This window comes from Lissotriton helveticus, chromosome 7 (assembly GCF_964261635.1).
Source record: "Lissotriton helveticus chromosome 7, aLisHel1.1, whole genome shotgun sequence".
NCBI classification, from domain to species: Eukaryota; Metazoa; Chordata; class Amphibia; order Caudata; family Salamandridae; genus Lissotriton; species Lissotriton helveticus.
In genome coordinates, this window is record NC_136068.1 from 601,119,914 (window position 1) to 601,145,791 (window position 25,878).

The 25,878-nt window shown below is 48.0% G+C and overlaps 1 protein-coding gene across 1 annotated transcript in view; it reads left to right on the forward strand.

The window, feature by feature from the left end:
* The first annotated feature begins 3,580 nt into the window (after positions 1-3,580).
* The window catches only part of HK3 (hexokinase 3), a 397,869-nt gene continuing 375,571 nt past the window's right edge, over positions 3,581-25,878 (forward strand). Inside the window, exon 1 of the mRNA XM_078652800.1 lies at positions 3,581-3,790. The gene's annotated coding sequence lies outside the window, so the exon portion shown is untranslated. The remainder of the gene's footprint in view (positions 3,791-25,878) is intronic.

A 25,878-nucleotide genomic window follows, 5' to 3' on the forward strand; every position in this document is an offset into this window, starting at 1 on the left:
GGTGGGTGCACAGTACTGCAGAGGCGATGGAGGATGCAGGGTACTGGCTCTGGTTCAGGATGGTGCAGGTGGGTGCACGGTACTGCAGAGGTGACGAGGGATGCAGGGTGCTGGCGATGGTTCAGGATGGTGCAGGAGGGTGCACGGTACTGCAGAGGTGATGGAGGATGCAGGGTACTGGCTCTGGTTCAGGATGGTGCAGGTGGGTGCTCGGTACTGCAGAAGTGATGGAGGATGCAGGGTACTGGCTCTGGTTCAGGATGGTGCAGGTGGGTGCACGGTGCTGCAGATGTGATGGAGGATACAGGGTGCTGGCGATGGTTCAGGATGGTGCAGGAGGGTGCACGGTACTGCAGAGGTGATGGAGGATGCAGGGTACTGGCTCTGGTTCAGGATGGTGCAGGTGGGTGCACAGTACTGCAGAGGCGATGGAGGATGCAGGGTACTGGCTCTGGTTCAGGATGGTGCAGGTGGGTGCACAGTACTGCAGAGGCGATGAAGGATGCAGGGTGCTGCCTGTGGTTCAGGATGGTGCAGGTGGGTGCACGGTACTGCAGATGTGACGAGGGATGCAGGGTGCTGGCTGTGGTTCAGGATGGTGCAGGTGGGTGCACGGTGCTGCAGATGTGATGGAGGATGCAGGGTGCTGGTTCAGGATGGTGCAGGTGGGTGCACGGTGCTGCAGAGACGATGAAGGGTGCAGGGTGCTGGCTCTGGTTCAGGATGGTGCAGGTGGGTGCACGGTACTGCAGAGGTGACGAGGGATGCAGTGTGCTGGCTGTGGTTCAGGATGGTGCAGGTGGGTGCACGTGCTGCAGATGTGATGGAGGACGCAGGGTGCTGGCGATGGTTCAGGATGGTGCAGGTGGGTGCACGGTGCTGCAGAGACGATGAAGGGTGCAGGGTACTGGCTCTGGTTCAGGATGGTGCAGGTGGGTGCACGGTGCTGCAGATGTGATGGAGGATGCAGGGTACTGGCTCTGGTTCAGGATGGTGTAGGTGGGTGCACAGTACTGCAGAGGCGATGTAGGATGCAGGGTACTGGCTGTGGTTCAGGATGGTGCAGGTGGGTGCACGGTACTGCAGAAGTGATGGAGGATGCAGGGTACTGGCTCTGGTTCAGGATGGTGCAGGTGGGTGCACGGTGCTGCAGATTTGATGGAGGATACAGGGTGCTGGCGATGGTTCAGGATGGTGCAGGAGGGTGCACGGTACTGCAGAGGTGATGGAGGATGCAGGGTACTGGCTCTGGTTCAGGATGGTGCAGGTGGGTGCACAGTACTGCAGAGGCGATGGAAGATGCAGGGTACTGGCTCTGGTTCAGGATGGTGCAGGTGGGTGCACAGTACTGCAGAGGCGATGGAGGATGCAGGGTGCTGCCTGTGGTTCAGGATGGTGCAGGTGGGTGCACGGTACTGCAGAGGTGACGAGGGATGCAGGGTGCTGGCTGTGGTTCAGGATGGTGCAGGTGGGTGCACGGTGCTGCAGATGTGATGGAGGATGCAGGGTGCTGGCGATGGTTCAGGATGGTGCAGGTGGGTGCACGGTGCTGCAGAGACGATGAAGGGTGCAGGGTGCTGGCTCTGTTTCAGGATGGTGCAGGTGGGTGCACGGTACTGCAGAGGTGACGAGGGATGCAGGGTGCTGGCTGTGGTTCAGGATGGTGCAGGTGGGTGCACGGTGCTGCAGATGTGATGGAGGATGCAGGGTGCTGGCGATGGTTCAGGATGGTGCAGGTGGGTGCACGGTGCTGCAGAGACGATGAAGGGTGCAGGGTGCTGGCTGTGGTTCAGGATGGTGCAGGTGGGTGCACGGTACTGCAGAGGTGACGAGGGATGCAGGGTGCTGCCTGTGGTTCAGGATGGTGCAGGTGGGTGCTCGGTGCTGCAGAGGTGATGGAGGATGCAGGGTGCTGCCTGTGGTTCAGGATGGTGCAGGTGGGTGCACGTGCTGCAGATGTGATGGAGGACGCAGGGTGCTGGCGATGGTTCAGGATGGTGCAGGTGGGTGCACGGTGCTGCAGAGACGATGAAGGGTGCAGGGTACTGGCTCTGGTTCAGGATGGTGCAGGTGGGTGCACGGTGCTGCAGATGTGATGGAGGATGCAGGGTACTGGCTCTGGTTCAGGATGGTGTAGGTGGGTGCACAGTACTGCAGAGGCGATGGAGGATGCAGGGTACTGGCTCTGGTTCAGGATGGTGCAGGTGGGTGCACGGTGCTGCAGATGTGATGGAGGATACAGGGTGCTGGCGATGGTTCAGGATGGTGCAGGAGGGTGCACGGTACTGCAGAGGTGATGGAGGATGCAGGGTACTGGCTCTGGTTCAGGATGGTGCAGGTGGGTGCACAGTACTGCAGAGGCGATGGAAGATGCAGGGTACTGGCTCTGGTTCAGGATGGTGCAGGTGGGTGCACAGTACTGCAGAGGCGATGGAGGATGCAGGGTGCTGCCTGTGGTTCAGGATGGTGCAGGTGGGTGCACGGTACTGCAGAGGTGACGAGGGATGCAGGGTGCTGGCTGTGGTTCAGGATGGTGCAGGTGGGTGCACGGTGCTGCAGATGTGATGGAGGATGCAGGGTGCTGGCGATGGTTCAGGATGGTGCAGGTGGGTGCACGGTGCTGCAGAGACGATGAAGGGTGCAGGATGCTTGCTCTGTTTCAGGATGGTGCAGGTGGGTGCACGGTACTGCAGAGGTGACGAGGGATGCAGGGTGCTGGCTGTGGTTCAGGATGGTGCAGGTGGGTGCACGGTGCTGCAGATGTGATGGAGGATGCAGGGTGCTGGCGATGGTTCAGGATGGTGCAGGTGGGTGCACTGTGCTGCAGAGACGATGAAGGGTGCAGGGTGCTGGCTGTGGTTCAGGGTGGTGCAGGTGGGTGCACGGTGCTGCAGATGTGATGGAGGATGCAGGGTGCTGGCGATGGTTCAGGATGGTGCAGGTGGGTGCACTGTGCTGCAGAGACGATGAAGGGTGCAGGGTGCTGGCTGTGGTTCAGGATGGTGCAGGTGGGTGCACGGTACTGCAGAGGTGACGAGGGATGCAGGGTACTGGCTCTGGTTCAGGATGGTGCAGGTGGGTGCTCGGTGCTGCAGAGGTGACGAGGGATGCAGGGTGCTGCCTGTGGTTCAGGATGGTGCAGGTGGGTGCTCGGTGCTGCAGAGGTGATGGAGGATGCAGGGTGCTGGCTCTGGTTCAGGATGGTGCAGGTGGGTGCTCGGTGCTGCAGAGGTGATGGAGGATGCAGGGTGCTGGCTCTGGTTCAGGTAGGTGCACGGTACTGCAGAGGCGATGGAGGGTGCAGGCAGCAGGTTAGGATGGTGCAGGAGGGTGCCGTGTTTTAGAGTGATGTCATGATGTAAGGTGGTGCGGGAGGGTGCAGCTCTGAGGGGGGGCGCAGGGCGCTGCACACTTCGGGGTACAGCCGGAGGGAGGGAGGACACACCCTCGCACACACCCTCGGACACAGACACCCTGCGAGTTCCCTATCCGGGTCGGTTCCTGCTTCCCTGATGCGGGGAGGCCGGGGCGGAGCCGGTACCACGCGGAGTCCCGGACACGCCAGAGCCGCGTCACTGCCAGTGTGAGCAGCACCTGAGAGGGACGCCGAGGAGAGCAGCGAGCGCCAGCAGCACCTGGGAGGCAGGGCGTACAGAAGAGACAAGATACAAAGAGAGGGAAGGAAAGAGGAGGAGGAAGGAGAACAGCGAAGGAAGAGAAGACAACCCGGGCGAAAAGAAAAGACAGACAAAGGGGAGATCCAGGATTGGACCACACGGCTGTGAGAAAGGTACCTCTCTCTTGTCACCTTATAATTTTACAACTTGTACATACTCCTGCTGTCTGCCGTCCTGGTAACTCTCACCTGCACCATCTCAGATCTGTCAATGCTTGTGGTGAGCGGCGCCCTCCAGACACACTTGACACAATACTGCTGCAGGTGTGACCTTAGAGCGGAGCCGGTTCTCCAGATGTGGTCTCCACAGCTGGGCACAGTATTCCACATGTATTCTTCAGCGCTGGGCTCAGTACTCCAGATGTGGTCTCCACACCTGGGCACACTACTCCACCTGTATTCTTCAGCGCTGGGCACAGTTCTCCAGATGTGGTCTCCACAGCTGGGCACAATACTCCATGTATTCTTCAGCGCTGGGGACAGTAGTCCAGATGTGCCCTTCCAGAAGTGGATGCTCCAGAAGTACCCTCCAGAACTGGGCCCCACACGTCCTATGCGTCCTCCATAACTAGATACTAACGCCATATGTATCACTCCGAACTGGACACAGTAGTGCAGATGTATTTTCAAGAGCTGTGCACAGTACTCGAGATGTATTCTCCAGAACCTGACACAATGCTCCAGAGCTGTACATTTTCCAGCACCCAGTATAATGTTCCAGGTTCTCTTTCTGAACTGGACACAAAACTCCAGAAGGAGCATTCACACCTGGATACAATTTCCATGCATTGCCTCTAAGACGAGACACCAAACTCTGTATGTAGCAAGGGTGCAGATCTCCATAGGAGGCTCCTGAAACCTGACAGAACACTTTAGATAAGATGCTCCGGGCCGGAACACAATACTGTAGATGCAGTGTCCAGGAGTTGACGCAGAACTCCAAGGAGACCTCCAGAGAGGAGGCGGAGACACAACTTCTGGTGTGTTCTCCAGGAGAGGGCGCACTGCTTCAGATGTGTTCTTTGAAACTTGACACAATAACCCTATGTGGCCACCAAGACCAGCCACAAAACTCTGTATGCAGGTTCAAGAACAGGATGTAACCCCCCACAACTGGCCACTTGATCCTTCTCCAGACTAGAACTCAGTACTTAAGACACAGTTCCCAGATGTGGATGCAACACGCTGAATGAGGCCTCCAGAAACGAGGAGACAATATTGGACATCCTTGTGTGGGCGTGGCTTCAGAATGAGCTACAGAATCTATAGGTGGGCTCCAGAACTGAACTCAATATTCTAGATCTGACCTCCAGAACATGGGCCATATAGCCCAGATGTGGATTTAAAGAGCCAACTCTGTAGATGTCTCCTGAGTTAGACACGATACTGCAGTTGAAGCTGCCAGATGTGGACAATGCGGTGCAGTTCTGACAGCACCCCTACATCTGATGAGATGGCTTCTTACAGGCTGAGCCTGGAGGGGGGACATCCAGGCGGGGGCGGGATGACCTTACATGAAGGGAGCTGGGTGGTGAGCGGCTTCCCTGGCGGTGGTGCTCAGGAGGGTGGCCGGGCACCCCCTGTTTGTCCAGACCTCATGGTCTTATGCTACAAACTCACCAAAAGTGCCCCAGGCCAATCAGAGGTCCTTAGAGGGCTTGGGTAGGAGGGCTTTTGAGGCCAGTTTGCCTCTGTACTGAGCCCTACTCGTGCCACATTTGCCACACATTGTTCATTGTGGCGCAATGTACGAGAGAGGACAATGTGCTGCGCCCGGGCTCCCGGGATAATTCGCGGATTTGGAAATCCTGGATTTGGATATGAGGCTGAACCGGTTCGGGTTGTTTTACAGAGAGAAAAGGGGCGTGGGAAAAGATGTAATCCCATGTGTGAGCTCGTAAATTTCAGAGTCCTGTACGCAATGCTAATAACTCTGCCATGGAGGTGTGCTGCACAGCTCTCTGACTCTTCAGAGCTGCGAGTGACACATGATTTACACCCCCAAAGCAGTGGCGCGGGTTTTATCGACCTCGGAAGGATGACAGGCACTGCTTGCCCTGCCTCGAGATTCCTCTTATTTTCAAGGGTTACAGTGACAGCTAGCACATAAATTAGAACCCCGAGAAGTGCAACTTAATGGCCTCAGGTTTTAATAATGCATTTGTCAGACAATGGTCACAATTTGCACACAGGCTTTTTACCAGCTGCATTTGTATTTTGTGAACCGATTTATGTACAAAAAAGTAGTTTCGCCGGATATCAAATGGTAGTGGGTCGCAATTTGAGCTACCTCTTGAATAACAATGAGGTAGGTCACAAACCGAAACGTTGCCATCACACGCTGAGGTCAGCAGAACACCATGTCTGTGATTGCTTTTAAATAACGCAAACCTTTAAAAAAAAAAAAATGTAGGAAGGAAAACTGGATGCGTTTAAAAAAAAATAAAGGTTTAGAAAACTTTTTTTAAGAGTAGGCAGGGGCACATGGATCAGGGCCTGCTGATTAAATGAACTGTGATAGGGAGCACAACATAAGTGTAACACAAGGTGAAATAGCCCGGTTGCTGAGAGAGACTCGTTGTGGGATGTGACTTATTTGGGCGAGGCTGCAAGTAACAGCAGTTCCTGGGTTGAGTTCAGAGCGACAGGTTAGGGTGAGTCGGTGGCGGCTCCCTTCTGCTTTTTCTGCGCTGCACGTTGCGCCATCCTGTCGGCATTGCACATTTCGGGGTTCGTAAGACCTGGAAACTCAAGTGCTCTTTGTGGTGTAAGCCCCTGTCAATACTTGGCAGTGTGCATCATCGTACACATTTCTGCAAGATATGTTTAAACCTCATGCTCATTCAGTCTGTGGCCTCTCTGACGAGGCAAAGTGGTACAAAGGGGGTGGTGATGGACGGAGCATCTGAACCAATCAAACACTCACACCCAGTCAACAGATCTGGGTTTAATCCATCACCGTTCTTTAGCCCACTCTGCCACCCCAGTTCAGACATGGCCATATGCAAATCAGTCTGACCCTGTGCCTCATGGGAACAGTCCAGCCCGAACTGCCAAGCCATGCCTTCCCTGGACCGGAAACAAGGCAGACACCCGAAACACCTGTGTGCGCCAATTGGACCTGTGCCTCTCAAGAAGGCAAAATACTCAAAATCTGCTTACAAGAGTCTAGATGTATCCTAAATTGGATGTGATACCCCAGATGCGTTTTCCAAAACAATACACTACACCCCATAAGTCCACCCTCTAGAAATGGACAATCTTCCATGTTAGACCTCCCGTAATGTAAATCCCACTTCCAAATGCAACCTGCACACATCATATACGGATCCGGTCAGAAATATTGTGCAGCAGAGAAATAATTATTTTTTTCATGTAGTACACTCGAAAACAGAGTGACCTCTAGGCACTCTAACAGTCTTTTAGATAGAGTTGGCAAGGAAGCTGGAAGTTTAGGCTATCAGTAGGCTACATGTCACTTGGGAAATTATGCTACAGGCTACATTTTCTTTCTGTGGAAAACTGTGGGGCAGATTTACAAGCCCCCTGCGCCACCACTACGTCACATTTCGTGACTGTTAGAATTGGGGGTCTCTGGTTGGCACAGGTGTACACTTGTGACAAACAGGGACCCTCTCCTCTTGTCAGGGCAAGGGAACTACCCCTCAAGAATAACCCCTGCTCACCCTTTAGGTTGCGTGGCGCGAGCAGACAAGGCTAATCCTCAGGGCGCTAAGTTAGTTAAGCATTTATGACCACATACAGTAAACAATAATGACCCACCACAAATGGACACCAGGCGTAAGATTTGTATAAAAAATATGTAGGCTTTATGTAAAAATAGTTTTCATAGGCGAGCTTAATTACAAGACCAATATACAGTTACTTTCAATGAGGCCACAAGATCTAAAATGACAACCGTTCTTCAGTACTTAGTAACAAGGTAAATTGTGGGTCTTGCGCGCTTCGTGCTCATGAGGTGACCCGGTTCTGTGGAGAGACTGGCAGGGAAAACAAACGTTGCGGACCCTGGATCCGATGCAGACTCACAATCGAGTTTGGCGGGTTCACAGTACCTTGTTTTGGTTTCCGAGGCATTGCAGGTGAGGTCCTAGGTGAGGGCTGACCCGGGACGGGGTCGGCCGTTCTCCGTTCAGTTGTCCGGCTCGAGACCCCCACGAGGGGCGAGGCGGGGGAGCGGGGCCGCGTGGAGAGGTGTGGGCGGTCCGGGGCTCAGGGCTGCTCACGGGGCGAGGCGCCGTTCAGGCCTGCGGAGCGCACTTCTTCTTAGTGCACGATGGAGTGCGTGGCGTACTCGCGCTAGTGCCCGGCATACGAGTCGGACTTGGGTAGTACGCGTTGCAGGGCCCGTACCTGTGGATCTGTGGGGGGCATTGCGTTCCCGGGCAGATAGGCGCAGCACGGGACCTCTTGATACGGGCGTACCAGAGGCTCCATAGGGGTGTGGCACGGACCTTTAGGGTGCAGGAGGGCAAAGCGGGGCGGCCAAGTACGTGTCGACGTACGGGCCGGCCGAGGCTATTGAATGCACTCCGTGCCAATTCCGGCGGGAGGGGGTAAGAGGTGCACCTCCGGCTCCGTAACAGGTGAGGTGACAGGAGAGCGGGCAGCCCGGCTCGGAGGGTAGAGAGCGGCTCGAACTCGAGCGGGCCTCTCAGCGGGCAGGGGCAGCCAGGGTCTGGGCTGTCACGACCTTAGGAGGGGGCTAGGGCACCAGTAATCACGGCTCCGGCGAGGGAAGAGAACGCAAGGGCCCAGCAACAGACGGGCACAGGCAGGATTGAGCCCAGTGGTCCTGGGGCTCAGTTCAGGGGGCAAGCTCAGATCAAGCCCTTGGAGATTGTTTCAGGTACAAATGTCACAAAGTCCTTTCTGGTCTTTTCCTCTCCTTCCTCAGCAAGGCACCACTGCAGGCCAGTCCCTCAAGTCAGGGACAGTCTTTCCTCCTTCAGCTTCTCTTGGTCCTTCTAGTTGGGCAGAGGTTCTTCGTGGTCAAAACAGGATCTGATTTGTTAGGAGCAGAGCTCCTCTTTTTATACACAGTTTCTTTTGTCTTTTCAGGCCAGGGGGGCCTTTGTATAGTCCAATTCAGCTCTGGAGCACTTTGCTTTGCAGACTCTGGCTTCTTCTTTCAGAGAGCAAGGCAGGGACATCATACGCTCTCCAGGGGGTGGAGCCAGCATTGTGGTGGCAGAGCACAGCCCTATTCAGAGTCAAGGGGCACTCCTCCCACCTATCCTGGGGGTAATCCCTCTATTCACCACCCGGCAGCCCAGACTGTCCCCTGGAATCCCCCAGCCCTGTCACTCACAGAAACCAGACTGCAGATTCACATCCTAGCAGAGGCGGGCTGAAATGGTTAGACAAGCAAATGCTAACTTTCTAAAAGTAGCATTTGCAAACACAGGATATTAAAGTAAACTTTACTTAAAAAAGTATTTTATTATTCTGAGTTCAGGCATACTAAACTTGACTTTCTACCATGTTCCCGGAGCCTGCTGGGATTATAGAGTGTAATAATTTCAGCATCCCATTCTGGTCTATGAGAACAGGTGGCCTTACAATAGTGAAAAACGAAAATGGCTGTAATTCACTATTAGGACATGCCACACACATCAGGGCTTGTCCTAATTATGCTTACAATGCACCCTGCCCTGGGGCCTACCATAGGGGTGACTCACATGAAGTAAAGGGAAGGTTTGGAGGCTGGCAAGTGTGTGCACTTGCCCAGCCAGCATGACAGTACCAGACTGCGCGCAGGTTCTGCAATGGCAGACCTTAGACACATTTTAAAAGGCTGCTTCTGTGGGTGGTGCAACCAGCGCTGCAGGCCCACTAGCAGTAGTTGTATTTACAAGCCCTGGCACTCCTGGTCCACTTTACTGGGGACTGACAGTAAATCAAATGAGCCAATCATGAAAATCAATTACAGGTACACTTTACATTGGGAGCACTTGCACTGCAGCACGGATTGGCCGTGGCGCAGTGCCCTGAGCAGCTAACACCAGCAAAACACATGAGGCACATCAGCAAAAAGTGGAAGGGAGACTCATGCCAAGGTGCCAGGTCTAACAGTGATGTACTGGTGGTGCAGGGGGCTCCAGCATATTTACAAGGAGAGGAAAAGCCACCCTATGTGACTTTTCCTCTCCTTGTAAATATGGCCCCTTCACACGTAGCACTGTGTGTGGAAGGGGCGTTCCATGGGTGTTGCTGTGGGTGTTCCCACGCAACACCCATGGAACAAGAACATCTCCAGATTTACGAGAAATTGCAACTCTGGAGACGCGTGTGAATGCTACGCCACCCTAGAGGTGGCGTAGCGAGGCGCAACGAGGAGATATGTTTTCATTTCTCCTTGTTCTTTCCTCTTTCAATGTGTGCTGCATTCTACAGCAGGCATTGAAAGAGGAAAGAGCCTCTTGTGATTGTTTTTGTGCAGGAAGGTGTCCCTTCCTGCACAAAAACAATCTCCCCACAACGCAGGCATCCTTGCACCATGGTGCAAGGGTGCCTGCTCCAGCACAGGGATGCAGTTTGTGCGCCAGCGCAGGGGAAGCACAGAGATGCAACATATTCTTGTAAATAAGTCGCATCTCTGTGCTTTCCAAACTAACACAGCACGGTGCAGCAAAATGACTTGCTGCACCGCGCCGCGTTACTTTGCTGTAAATCTGCCTGTGTGTGCCTAGGACTTAGTCCAGTTGGTACTTATAAGTTGAACCAGGACTACAACTCCCAGAATACTTTGGGTTATAATAGTCCATGCATACAAATTGATGTTCCTGAGAACACTTCTCAGTAGTATCCACCCCCATCCATAATATCTGCAAATGTTGCCTTCTTAACTTTCACCCCTTCCTTTGGGTCTGAAAATAACAAACATAAACAAGCTGCTTGTGTTTGGTACCCACTCTTCTCTCGGTACCAACTTGTGTTCACTAATGGTTTACTATTCTTAACTCCACAACTACAAAACAAATACCTTGAGGATACATAGAAAGTAAAGATACATAGATGCGCAGTCAGTTGCGGCCTGTGGCAATTAGAACAGGTGGGGCGACGGGCGAAAATTAACCCACTGACGGGCACTAATAAAAACCAGCAGTGCCCTTTGGCTCAACGCCAAAGTTCTCAATCATGGTCTGTTTTTCCCAGTGTTTATAATGACCCACGGTTGAGATCTCCGAAGCTAAGACTGAAGGTAGTGTGAGTTTCTCACAGTGCCTGTCAGTGAGTTAAACGATTTCAAATAAAAACAAAAAGATTAACTTATCTAGTGCCTCGTGCTCCTCTACATCTCTGCAAAAAGAACAATTGATGGACAGAATGCTGAACAATGTCATACATTCACCCCAGTACAGCGATCTGGGCCTAAATCCATGTTTGTTTTGCTCACCATGCCATTCTAGTTTGGACCCAGCCATCTGCAAATCAGTCTTGACCCTGCGCCATATGGGAACAGTCCAGCCTGAACTGCCAGGCCAGGTCCTCCCTGGTCTGGAAGCAAGCATCCTAGGACCGGTTTCAGGCTTTCAGCCCTCATCAGCCAGGATAGCTGGACACCAGTGGCATGGAGAACACAGGATTCTCGTCTGGCATACCCATCCCACCCGTGGTGACAAATGCAAAAAGAACAATTGATGGACAGAATGCAGAACAATGTCATACATTCACCCAGGGAGGACTTGGCCTGGCAGTTTGGTCTGGACTGTTACCATGGCGCACAGGGTCAATACTGATTTGCATGTAGTCCCTTGCTCACTGTGCCATTGGATTCAAGCTAGCTTGGCTGAAGAAGGGTTACATATCCTGAAACCGGTCCCAGGATTCTTGTTTCCAGTACAGGGAGGGCCTGGCCTGGCAGTTTGGTCTGGACTGTTCCCATGGGGCACAGGGTCAAGACTGATTTGCATATGGCTGGGTCCAAACTGGGGTGGTGGAGTGGGCAAAAGAACAATGGATTTAACCCAGATCTTTTGAGTGGGGGAGAATGTTTGCATTCTCAGCATTCCGTCCATCATTTGTTTGCTCTAACACTTTTTGCCCTAAGTGGAATGGGTATGCCCAGACGCGGGTCCCTTGCTCACTCTGCCACTGGATTCAAGCTAGCCTGGTTGAAGAAGAGTGACATACCCTGAAACAGGTCCCAGGATGCTTGTTTCCGGTCCAGGGAAGACCTGGCCTGGCAGTTTGGTCTGGACTGTTCCCATTGGGCACAGGGTCAAGACTGATTTGCATATGACTGGGTCCAAACTAGGGTGGCGTAGTGGGCAAAAGAACGATGGAATTAACCCAGATCTTTTGACTGGGGGAGAATGTTTGCTTTGTCAGCATTCTGTGCATCATTTGTTTGCTGTAAACACTTTTTGCCCTAAGTTAGATGGGTATACCAGACATGGGTCCCTTGCTCACTGTGCCACTGGATTCAAGCTAACCTGGCTGCAGAAGGATGACATACCCTGAAACCGGTTCCAGGATTCTTGTTTCCGGTCCAGGGAGGTCCTGGCCTGGCAGTTTGGTCTGGACTGTTCCCATGGGGTACAGGGTCAAGACTGATTTGTATATAGCTGGGTGCAAACTGGGGTGGCGTAGTGGGCAAAACGATGGATTTAACCCAGATCTTTTGACTGGAGGAGAATGTTTGCTTTGTCAGCATTCCGTCCATCATTTGTTTGCTGTAACACTTTTCACCCTAAGTTGGATGGGTATACCCAGACGTGGGTCCCTTGCTCACTGTGCCACTGGATTCAAGTTAGCCTGGCTGAAGAAGGATGACATACCCTGAAACCGGACTCAGGATGCTTGTTTCGGGTCCAGGGAGGACCTGGCCTGGCAGTTTGGTCTGGATTGTTCCCATGGGGCACAGAGTGAAGACTGATTTGCATATGGCTGGGTCCAAACTGGGGTGGCGTATTGGGCAAAACGATGGATTTAACCCAGATCTTTTGACTGGGGAGAATGTTTGCATTGTCAGCATTCCGTCCATCATTTGTTTGCTGTAACCCTCTACATCTCTGCAGCACGGGCTCGCAGAGCTCCAGCCAACTCCTTTCTACCAATCCTGGAGCTGCACTTATGCTGCTGCATGAAAGAAACACCAGGATTGGCACGAGCACTCTGGTTCTATGCTACTTGAAGTACTGGGGGCCTGTGCATTCTCTCAACCTAGACACCTCCGGTAGGAGTGTTTAATATGCACGTCAGGCTGGCCATCGCTAGACAGTCGGGCAAAGTGACATGCACACATTAAACTGAAATGCACACTATTCTTCCCTGCTACTGCCCCACCCTCAGAATCGGCTGCTGCCAGCACGAAAAATAAAATGGTAATAAATCTGTTTTATTACCATTTTATTTTTCATGTTTCCTGCTCTCCATCGGAGAGGCGACGCTCCTTCGTTCTCATGGAGACACAGCCGCTGTGTGGAGTTAGAAGAGTAGATCTATGCTTACCTATAAATGCTTATCGTCACCATACCAAGGTATTCTAGATAGAATACCCGACTGAAAGCACTTGTACCCAACTGTTTATCAGAAAATACATTTATTAGGGGAGTGTACATCCCAGTCACCTTCCCCTGAAGCTACGCCCCTGCATACCCCTGTCTTTGCCTATGTTTGACCACATCTTGTGGTCTCTGAGCTTGTACTTAGCCATTATTATCCTTTGTTTTGGATCCCGGGGTCTATTTTAGTGTTTTAGTTTCTGTGACCAGTTTGTGGTAGCTGACTCTGACAGAGTGGCAAAGATTTACTATGCCTTAGATTGGGAGCTCGAAAGTCGCTAAGGGCCAGAATGTGAGTCTGGTGGTCTGAGTACCGCCAGACTCGTTGTGGCGTGGTGGTGGTGATCCAGCCATCACCACACCAGCGGTCCAACCATGCCATTCAGACTAGGGCGGTTGGACTGCATTTCCTGGCGGTGGCACGGAGGTCTTGAGGCCGCAGTATGCTTGGCGGAACTGCCGCAGTCCCACCAAGCATATTACGAGTTTCCTCTCAGCCACAGTTTTCTTGGTGGTTTCACTGCCATGAAAACAATGGCGGACTGGTGCCTAATGCCAAGTGGATGCACACGGGGGGTACAACATATGCTCCTGTGTGTGCATGCACACCAGTTGCTGCATGGCATGTACTTTACAGTCTATGGAGTGCAGGAACGGCTTTTGGCATTCCAATTGTGTTGCCTATTTTAAGAGGCACCGCCGTGGGAATGCCAAAAATCAGCCCGGCAGACAGGAGGAAACTCTGAATCCGGCAGGCGACACAACCACAGCTTTGGCGCAGCAGGGGTGTGGCGGTGGCATACCGCCCACTCCCGCTGCGCCAAAAGTTGTTATCTGGCCCTAAGTGATGTCACATGACGCAATGTGGCGCAAACAAGCACCAAGCGCATTGTTGACCGGCTTTGGCTGTGTAATGCCAAAGCACTCATGAATCATGCAAAGTGGGCGTCTAGGAACAGCGCAAAGCAAAGACTGTTCAACTAAAGTCACACTAAGTAGTACGATCTGGTGTTGCATGGAGTCCAAAAAGCAAATAAAAACTGGGGCAAATAATGGGCAAAAGGAAAAGCATGTGGCGTTACCATGGTTATTTTGTGAAGTTTCTGCAAAATGACACATTTTAGGTGAGTAACATATGCACAGTTGTCTGCTTATAGAGTTTTGGGCTGGAGTATGTGTCTTGAGTACGAATTTTATGCAAGACATTACCCGCTTACCTTTGTGTAATAGTGCATTACTGAATCATGTTTATCTTCGTTCTAAGATGAGATTTAATGTGCAAACAAAGTCAGGAAGCACAGCCAATAACACAGTCAAAGCGTGACACCAAGCAAGTACAGTGCAGCTCTATTTGTTTGCCATTTTCACAATGCAGCACAACAGATTGCTTCACAGCACTTTCCCCTTGGAGCAACCTTAATGTGTAAATATAAAATGTAGAGTGTTCAGTAATTCAATTACCTCATCATTTGACATGAAAATAAAATGCATGGTGAAATAGAGTTTGGTTTGTTGCACTTCTCTGTTTTTTGTTTTGAGTAATTTATTAAGTATTATGAGCAGATGGATTGTTCTTTAGCATGCTCAGAAATGATTTATTGAATACAAAAGGTTAACTGATTAATCTCTTTTCCTACGAGTAAGGTCAAGGACCATTGTCTTTTGTATCATGCTGCACAGCACTGGGCTGCTCTAATCTTAGTAAATATTGGTTATAGGTATTAGTTGCCTGTGTTGGTGATCCCTAACCATGCCTTTGCTGCTTCCTAATGCTTCTGTGTAGTGTCCAACCCTGTACCCAGTTGGTCGTGAGTTGCCTGGGCTTAGAATGCACAGGTATGTCTTTGTCTGTTTCAGTGATTAGTGTCTCCAACCAGTCGATTGCAAACTACCAGTAGCTCACAGAAGCATTCAGAGTAGCTCCCAGCCTTGAGTTCCTTTTTAACTAGGAACTGCAATAAACACGCTTTGCATTTTCCTTTTAAAGTTAAGGAAAGGCTATGTTTATTTTAGATTATTATCAGGCTGCAGATAGCATAGCCTGATAATGAGCAGGGCTCAGTCAGCTGTATGACCCATGATGGTTATAGAGGTTTAGAACTGAAGCACTGAAGTACTTAAATAAAAGTAATTCTCAATTTAGTGTTGGAGCATGAGAACCCAATGATAATTCTAGATGCTTTTAAATGAGAGAAAATTAAAACAAAGAGTTAAATAATGTTTAAGTTAACACTTCATTTTAATTTCCTCCCTATTCAAAGTGTCACATTTTCAAAAAACAACCAGCTTACTCCCAGTGGCTGGTAGGCACAGTGCCATTTTTGTAACTGAAAAATACAGTTATTTTCTTTAAAAAGGAGAAATTTAAAGTGAAGACATTTTTTCAAAGAAACATGTTCTTAATGTTTTTCTCTACTTTATATTTAACCAATTAAGCCCTAATGTTTTATGAAGCATGTTCATTCACTTTGTATTCCTCACATTTAAACACATTACTGCATTTTCTTGTTTAATATATATGGCACCATGTCTACAGGCCACTAGGAGTAAAATATCTGCTGTTTGTAAAGACACTTTGTCATGGGAGGAAATTAAAATCATGAGTTCTATGTAATGCATATAAACATAAAGTTAACTTTTCAGTAGAATTTTCTCCCATTTCAAAGTGTTGCCTTTACACAAAGCAGGCACCTTGCTCCCAGTGGCTGGTAGACACATTGCCATATCTATAACTAGAAAATACAACCATTTTTTTTTTTAATGGGAGAAATTTAAATTTTTAGTGTAGGAAAATGTGCCCTCAAGTGCAGGAAAATGTTCCTTATTATGAACATTTCTGCAGACATTTTTTTTGAACTTTACATTTCTCCCATGTAAAAATTAAATTGTTGTATGTTTGTTTTGTACTTGTAACAATGCTACACATGGCAAAAGGTAAGTCCTGTGCCACAAGAACATACGAAACAGGCTCTCAGTAAAAAGTAAAGTAAAGTCCACATTTGTAAAGCGCACAACAGTCACACATACACATGTATCCCATTCATTCACACACATGTTCATACATTCCCACAGAGCATGCACTCACTGAAGCACATGGCAGTACTATCATGGGAAACATCCTTTACGACGCAACTTTTACCACGCAGTGCCTTTACAACGCAGGTTTTTCAACGCAAGTCATTACAACGAATTGCGCTGGGGGGCGCTCTAGGATAGGGAATAGTTTAATTTACTATCCAAAACCTTCCCTACTATCCACGGGGACTGGAGTTGGAATAGTAAATTAAACTATTCACTATCCAGCACCCCCCAACGCAAGTCGTTGTAACGACTTGCGTTGAAAAACCTGCATTGTAAAAGCATGCGTGGTAAAAGCATGCGTTGTAACAACGTACATCCTCCTATCATAATATCCCTAGTCACAGTATTTTGTTCGAACCATAGTGTCGGGCTCCATAGACATTAGGTTTAAAGTGAACGAAGCTGATCAAGGGGGTGTCTGGTAACAATGCACGTGTTACATGCTGTTCCATAGTACTTGATCATTAGTTGCCTGCATTTGGGATCTCAGTTTTTCTTTGGCTATTTGTGTTCCACTCTGTAACGTATGATCCTGTTACTGAGTCATTCGTTGCCTGTGTTCGTGTAACCTAAGTCTATCTTTGCTCTTTCTACCACCGGCATGTAGTATCTGACCTTGTACTCAGTCGGTCATTAGTCGCCTGTGCAGGAGCGGTCCGTGCAGGTAAGAGCGGCGGGCCAGGTTGTGGGTGGGGGGATTCGGCAGATGACAGCGAGGGAAAATTAAATAAATGGTTAATTTTACCCCATCGTCGTCTGTTGGAATCCCCCCACCCCACAGCTCTTACCTGCACGGGCCGCTCCTCTGCCTGTGTTTGGAAACCATAGGTATGTCTTCAGCTATTTCTGTGGTTAGTCTGTGCTCTCTGACCAGACTCTTGAGCATTAGTGTGTTGAGGATCCCTGCACAGGACTTTTCCTGTTTTTGTCCCCACTCTGCAGCATCTGACCCTGTATTTGGCACTTGCTTGCCTGTGTTTCCAATTCTTAACTATGAGCAATCATTGTGGTTGGTCGCCTATTCTGACTAGAAAAGTGTGCAACTTTTCAGTTTGCTTTGTGTCTGTATGTGAGTTTATTAGTGGGTTGTTTAGCCACCGTCACAGTGATTGCAAGGGTGCATTTCTAGTTTTTGTTATTTCTCTGATTAGCCTTTGATGTATTGGGTTTTCAGGGGCCAGAAGGTCTGTTGTCTGTTGTTGCTGCATTTGCGGGTCTTTGAAGTAGAAATACTTGAAATTGCTTTTCCAGGTGTTTTTTCAAGTTTGTTGTAGTTGTTTCCCGACAGGAGCAATTGGCATCACCGTAGCTCTGCCAGGCATAGTTAAGAATAGCTGTGGGCAGGTCTGCAGAGCTTCAACACTTTTCTACAGGACAACATGTTTCATCTAGCAGCCTAGTAGCTACTTGTTGAGCCTTCAGCTGGGCATGGCTTTTAGACTGCGGTGCAGTGACTCCACACCATTGCACAATTGTGGTGTTAGGAAATACTGTGACATCTCGCTGCACGCATGGAAGAAGAGAGACTCATGTAAACTCTGCATTTCATTTATTTATTCATTTATGCGTTTTTATATTGCGCGGACGTTACCCGAAGGTGTCAGAGCGCTTCACAATAGGAACAGAACTGATACAAGTATATCCACAAAATATATCCATATAGCTGTACATGAATATTTGTTTTCAGCTGTGCCTGTAAAACTGCATATTTTACTTTGTGCACAGACTACAGCTTATGCACTTGGTGACTGTAGCATCTTGGATGCAGGGATGGGTGGCAGAGAGGCTGCTGATCAAGTTCTGCAAGGGAAGAGGGTCAGTGTCAAGTTGTGTGCATTTCCCTTTCCCCCCTCTTCTTGCACAAATCTGTGGTGCCACTTATATGTTGATAAGGAAATCACAATTCATTTTAAAGATATGCAACCAAGGGCAACCCCTCTCTACCAAGAAAAGCCACATATAAATCCCGGCCTTGTCAATTATATTACCTTTTAATTAGCTTGGTATATAAAATCCTTAATTATTCATCCACACCCCCAACCGGAATTAAATTATTTTGCCAATCAAACCCAAATTGGCATTTTGAATGCCTTTAAAAATGGTTGTTCTTGCGGTGTAGCATTTTCCCTGCAGAATAAACTATCTTGCAACAGAACCAGCTAGGGGGTGGTCCTCCTTTTAAAAGACTCCACCCTCCAGCTTCTGACCTCTAATCTTGTGTTCTTACCTTTTAAGTGTTCTTCTCCATGCTCTGTTTGCAGAATCACTTTGAATCCAAGCATTTGCACTGCAAAGAGAGTGTAATCTGCAGGTATCTGCATAATGTTTATTTTCAACAGCTGTGCCCGGCCTTCTTCATAAGCAGTGCAATGTCCTTGTCTTTACAGAACTTGAAGAACCATATAGCTACTTGTCATTACTCACAGCTTAGACAATACATTTCGTAGTACAATATAAATATTCATATCTGAACCTTACGAGTCCTGTTAATCTTGTTTTTTTGCTGATTCTGAATGGCCCTGGTGTTCAAGTGTTTAATCATATACTATAGAAAGAACGTTTATGTTTTATTTTTAATATATTATGAATGCTGCTGATATTTTAGTTAATACTTAATTTTTAAGTGAAGCATCCTTACAGTGTTCATCTTCTGGGGATATCTAATGCCCTACTTATGCTTTTAATTCAGTTTCAAAGTCTCATCTCCTTTCACCATACCACTGGCCATAATCCTATGTTTCCTACTTCTATGCCCTATGCTTCCTAAAAGCCAAGGTTTTTATGGTCTACTATCCACTATCCACTAACCCACATTGCCATTCCACTTCACTAACACTCAGCAATGCTATGTTCACTCACAACAATACCTCCTAACACCCAGCACTAGCAATCCCAGCTACCCACTAAGACACCACCAAACCATTGAGTGCCTCATTTATGAAAAGTGCCACATTGCAGCGTGAAAACTGCAAGGCGACACTTTTCAGTGCACCCTCCTTGCAACACCATGATTGCACTGTGTTTACTGTACAGCACTCCACGTAGCAAGGATTTACAGATATATCAGTATTCCTGACGGATCTGTTGGAGCAAAAGTGGCGCATTGATGGAGTGTGTCTGAAAACAGACGAACCTCCAGCAATGTGTCCTTTCACTTGGGGAAGCCCCATGTGAAAGGGCCTGCTTCACTCCTAACGCCTGATGTGAGGCAAGCATAAGGATTTGACGCAGTGGTGTCCGAGAAGTGTCGCTGTGAAATCTCATAGATTTTACTGTGACACTTCTATGAGCCTTTTCTGTGCTGGAACGCCCACCCTGCATACTTTATACCTGTTGCAGATATGATGTAGCCCAGGGGCTTACAAGGTGATGCATCTGCCTAGATGTGTCACTTTGCAAATATGGCCCAGTGTAGTAAATATTTTACGCCGCTGCAGCGTCACAAAAAGTGATGCAACAGAGTTGTAAAGGGCTCATAAATAAGGCCCCGTGTTTTGACCTGTGTGGGCTCAATCTTTCATGAAATATCCATACCACTGACTATTTCCATTCTCACAAACCCCATTCCATATCTGTGCCATCAAGAAATCTGGGTCAATTACAAGGATTCAACCAGACTTGCCAATATGCATAGAAACCTTGCCACACATACAACTGCAAAGGTGGAGGAGTTGGTATCCTCATCATGTTATTCTTAAAACCATCCCCACTCTCATACAAGCCACATCCCCATCTTCCTTTGAATATCATTGTATAGTTCCTTTTAAGCAAATATTATACATGTCCATCACCATTACCCTTCCTGGCACAGTTATATAAATTCATCCATCTTGCCAAATTCAATATTACACTCAATAATCAACTGCAATACAGCATTTTTTTCATAACTTACCTCTGACCACTTGCTAATTAACTCTCACTAATATTTTCCTGGTGAAACATCACTATCCCATACTTGTCATCAATTTGTGTGAAATGCACCTGTTTCACTCTTGTTGTAAACAAATGTTTTGAGTGGTAATTGCCACATATTTATATGTCTGAGCGCTATGCTCGCGTTCATTATCAGTTCCTTGGTGCACACAACCTTGGCCACAGCGCACAGAGATCTTTCACTGCTGCACACAGAGAAAACAAATTAGAGGGAACATTGCCTGCAATGGACATACAACAATTCCTCAACGACAGGCACATTTCCAATGAAGATCAAGGTGACCTATATACGAACCCCGTTAAAAAACCAGCCTTGACCTGGCAGACCCAAGCAACGACAGACCAATCTCAAATAGACCATTCCTCGGCAGGGGTTCAAAAGAGCAGCCTTACCTTTAACCACATCCCCAACATCCTTAAAGAGACTAGGCTTCAACTTGACCAACAAACTGGCTATTTGCCAAGGGAGAGTTGCTCAAGGTGCATTGTATTGTATCTGAGATGATCTGAAAACATGGTAGATAGATACAGGGGGGGCAGCGTAACTACTTCTTGACCTCACAGCCTTCAGCATTGTGCATCACAATTTTCTTCTAAATAGATTAAAAGAAATAGGCATTAAAGGAAGCATCCTCAATTGAATTTTCTCATGTCATAAGGACAGGTCAAGCATTATGTCAATGCCACCATACATTCCCAAGCCATTCAGAACAAAGACAGGAATACATCAAGACTCTGTCATTTCAATACTCCTCTCCTATGTGTATCTTAGACTGCTACTGGAAGGCATGATGTCTTTCAACCTCACATGTAATAAACTACATTGGTGATGCACAGATCATCCTCAAATTGGAAAATCCTAGTGATTCTGAAAACTCAAGACTATGGTCCTCATTACGAGTGGTTTGCAGTGGTATTGCTTCTGGCTATGCTGAATACCAGACCCAGTTTTATCCAGTGCAATTCTGCACCCAGTGAAAGCAGTAGAAAGGTGGTGGTGGGACAGGGATGGCAGGCAGGAGCAGAGCATGACTCCCGCACACCCCAAAAACCATGACGGTGGAGATGTCCATGCTGCCCCAACCTCTTCGCCACCAAATATCAGTCCCCCCCTGTAGCCACAGCTTCAGGTGTTAGCAGAACTTAGGGCAGACAGGAGGCTTTGCCCACACTGTCACTCCCTACTGCAGCAGCATCAGCCCAGAGCATTTGTAGAGCCTGGGGCTGCCAGGTGGCTTCTTCCACCACACCTACCCACATTAATAGGAGCAGCCCAGGCCATTTACGGAGTCCTGGGGACCACCGCCCCCCAGATGCAGGGATGACAGGACAGGGAAGCAGTCAACCCTGCTCAGCTGAGTCCTGTCCTGCCAAGCATCTCTTCTGTACCACCATCTGCCGCCTTCTACCCCACAAACCTCTCTGCGACTCCTGCATCCACTTACCACCTGCCGTAATCAGGTGGGAATAGGTGGGAATTTGGGCATGGAATTTGACAAAAAGGAGAACAAACATGCACATGTGGACTCTATATTCCTACTTCCACATGATATTTGCCCTTCTGGGAAGAATACCTTGTGATGGCTGGATTTAAATTCCCCCTTTCTAGGAAGGATAACGTGTGATGACTGGATTTAGATGCTGGGATACTGGCCTGAGCCTGAACTTCTCGCCTGCTACATCTAAACCTGAATCTGCCATAATGAAGTTCTAGAACTGCCTCTGAACCATTGAACACTGGATGCTAACAACTCGTTTTAAACTCAGTACATCCAAAACTGAGATTCTCACATGTGAAAACTGTAAAAATGATGATACTTCGACATTATGGACATTGGAAATTGTCGCAGCACAAACATCAACAGGACGAAGAAACCTAGGGGTCATCATGGACTCCAGACTGTCCATGACGTCTCAGTTTAACCAAGTGATGGAAATGCATGACATGCCATTTAGAAACTAGGGGCTAGATGTATGTAATAGGGAAATACCGATTTCTAAATACCGAATTTTACCGATTCGGTATTTAGAAATCGGTATTTCAGATGTAGGTAAGAATTCGGTAAAAAATACTGAATACTTAATCTTCGTTATTACCAAATCGGTAATTGAGATTCAGTAATAATGAATACCTTCCCAATCATTCCTATGGGCTTGGAGGCCCATAGGAATGAATGTGAAGACATTCGGTATTACCGATTCGGTATTACCGAATGGTTAATACCGGGAGGCATTTCACGGGTGCCAGGGTGACAAAAGGACACCCTGTTGCACCCCTGAAATGTGCATTATGTGCATATGTGGCACACTTGCATGCCCTAAGGGCATGGGTGTGTACCACATGGCACATTGAAAAAAGCAAAAAAGTGCTTTTTGAAAGGAAATCGCTACTTACCACCAACTTGAAGTTGGATTTAATGAATCGGTATTACCAATTCCTTAAATGCAAGGCCAATAAGGAATCGGTATTAAAGAATCGGTATTTACCGATTCCTTATTACCGATTCCTACCCTACATCCCGGTCGGTAATAGTGAAATTTAATGAATTTCACCGTTACCAAACGGTTTTGGCCCACCTACATCTGGCCCTATGTCAAGTTTTCCGAGATCTGGGTTTTCCATAGAAGGTTGAGTCAACTTCCACCCTCGTCATATCACAAGTTCTCTGTATCATGGAGTTTCTCCTTCTGTTATGAGACACTCAAAATGTATTCAGAATGCAGTAGTGGGATATTTCCAACACTTAAATATAAAGAATCACATCTTCCCTGCTTTAAAAGCCGTTCACTGGATCCTCATCGCAAGAAGATCTATTTCCAAGATTCTCTGCTTTACACATACCACCACCAACGACAATGGTCCCACTTTCCTACAAGATCAAGAGATACTCTCAAAAAAGGACCCTGAGATCCAGGTTAGCACCACAGCTAATCGCTACCCCTTAAAAGAAGAAGTCTGTCGGTGGTACCTCCATCTTGCAAAGCTGAACAGAACTAAGACCTTCACTTCTGGCAAGGAGAAGAGCCATCAACAACACTTGGAATCAGAGGGATGATGAAGCATACTTTTCCCTACTGAAACTAGAAACAAGGACATACCCATCCTATTGAATTGACACTCCACCTGGATAAGGCAGCAGCACCCTATATGAGCACCATTGGAATATGCAATGAAAATGCCTCAGTCCTTACAATATCATCGAACCCACAGGTTGGAAGAGGATACAAAGAATCATATAGCTCAACATTTTATAAAGAGCAACCCAAGAAGCAACTCAGACATGGTTGAAAGAGTCAGAATCTGGCTAACTGACAGCAGAAATAAGTGGGTGACACAAGCCAATAGTACCTCATTGCAAGAATACACTTATTAATATAATGATTGTTGGAACCAGCACTGTCTGGTTGACTGACGGGTGCCCCAGCCAGGTAGAGCGCTCCGCTCCTGTCAAGGGCAAGTGATTACACACTGCACACCCGTGCTCAACCTTGGGTAGCTTGGCGCTGAGCAGTCAGGCGACCTTCAGAAGCAATGTGTAAAGCAAGAACACAGCATGCAAACACACCAAATAATCCGCACAACACAAATAAGAGACTTCACACTTGACGTCGAGAAATGTTGTTTATATTCAACACTAACATTAAACAATGTAAGATGAATATCATGGAGTTCTGGGCATAAATCACAATTGGCAATATTACTAGCAGTACGAGGCCCAATTCATGTTGATCAAATCTCAATAAAACACACAAGATGATGGATGGAATGTTGCACAATGGCAAAACATGCATCCCCAGTCACAGATCTGGGTTTAATCCATCGTTATTTTGCTCACCAAGCCACCCCAGTTCAGACATGGCCATATCCAAATCAGTCTTGACCCTGTGCCTCATGGGAACAGTCCAGCCCGAACTGCCAAGCCATATCTTCCCTGGACCGGAATCAAGCATCCTAGGACCGGTTTCTGGCTATCAGCCGTCTTCAGCCAGGATAGCTTGACTCCAGTGGCTTAGTGAGCACGGGACCCACGTCTGGGCATACCCTTCCCACATAGGGTGAACAGCAAAACACACAAGATGATGGATGGTGGATGGAATGTTGCACAATGGCAAAACATTCACCCCCAGTCACAGATCTGGGTTTAATCCATCGTTATTTTGCTCACCAAGCCACCCCAGTTCAGACATGACCATATGCAAATCAGTCTTGACCCTGTGCCTCATGGGAACAGTCCAGCCCGAACTGCCAAGCCATGTCTTCCCTGGACCGGAATCAAGCATCCTAGGACCGGTTTCTGGCTATCAGCCGTCTTCAGCCAGGATAGCTTGACTCCAGTGGCTTAGAGAGCATGGGACCCACGTCTGGGCATACCCTTCCCACAAAGGGTGAACAGCAAAACACACAAGATGATGGACGGAATTTTGCACAATGGCAAAACATTCACCCCCAGTCACAGATCTGGGTTTAATCCATCGTTATTTTGCTCACCAATCCACCCCAGTTCAGACATGGCCACAGTGCACCAGTTACAGCCATCTATTTGTTACATGCTTTAATACTTTTGAGAACTCCAAATCGCAAAATTCCATGAAGCCTACTAATGCACCTTTTCTTTTAGAACTTTTTTCAAACCAATAAAAAAGGTCTATCATCATATCCTCTATATTGAACCAAGTAACAAATGTATAGTCATCATTGCCTTCAGAAGCCAGTATATGAGCAAGTTGGCAGGACATCCAGAAATAAAGATACTACAGACTCCTTTGCAAGCCTGTTAGCCAGTGAATTTCGGATGTACGTTGTTACAACGCATGCTTTTACCACGCATGCTGTTACAACACAAGTTTTACAACGCAAGCCTTTACAACGCATTGCTTTGGGGGGTGCTGGATAGTGAATAGTTTAATTTACTATTCCAACTCCAGTCCCCGTGGATAGTAGGGAAGGTGTTGGATAGTAAATTAAAACTATTCCCTATCCTAGAGCGCCCCCCAGTGCAATGCGTTGTAATGGTTTTCATTGTAAAACCTGCGTTGTAAAGGCACTGCGTGGTAAAAGTTGCGTGGTAAAGGATGTTTCCCTGCTGAAATATGTCTTTCGATGCAGAAAATATGAATTCAGCAGTTGCCCAAAGTTCTCTAGATGTAAGGCACATATCATAAAATGTTTTGTGACCACGTGCTCTTTCCACATCAAATACATTTAAAACTACAGCATTCATTTTCTCTACCCCGGTTTCATTGGACCCATCAATCCCCATGCTAAAGGCTTCATTACAACACAAAGCTATCAAATAATTTTTGCATTCTGGGTCCATGGCACCATTCAAAATACAGGTTGTTTTTGTCAGTGCTGAAGTATTCTTTTTTGCAATTTCTGAATCTGGAAGGGTTGATTTGAATAAAGGGCTAATGCAGTAAATTATGCTACACCAAAAATTGTGCAACTTTTACTTCAGCCCCAAGTACTTTCTTTATCTATGTCCCTGGCAGTCGCACTCACGCCAAATTGCAGTGTTTGCTGTGATTTCATTGCATTTGCTCGCGTCCTGCGACCCTCAGTACTACAGTGCAGCTGTACGTCTCTGACTCCTTGATGTTCACATTTCATTATTTTTAAGCAGGCAAGACATTTATATCAAAACGGATGATTATTCA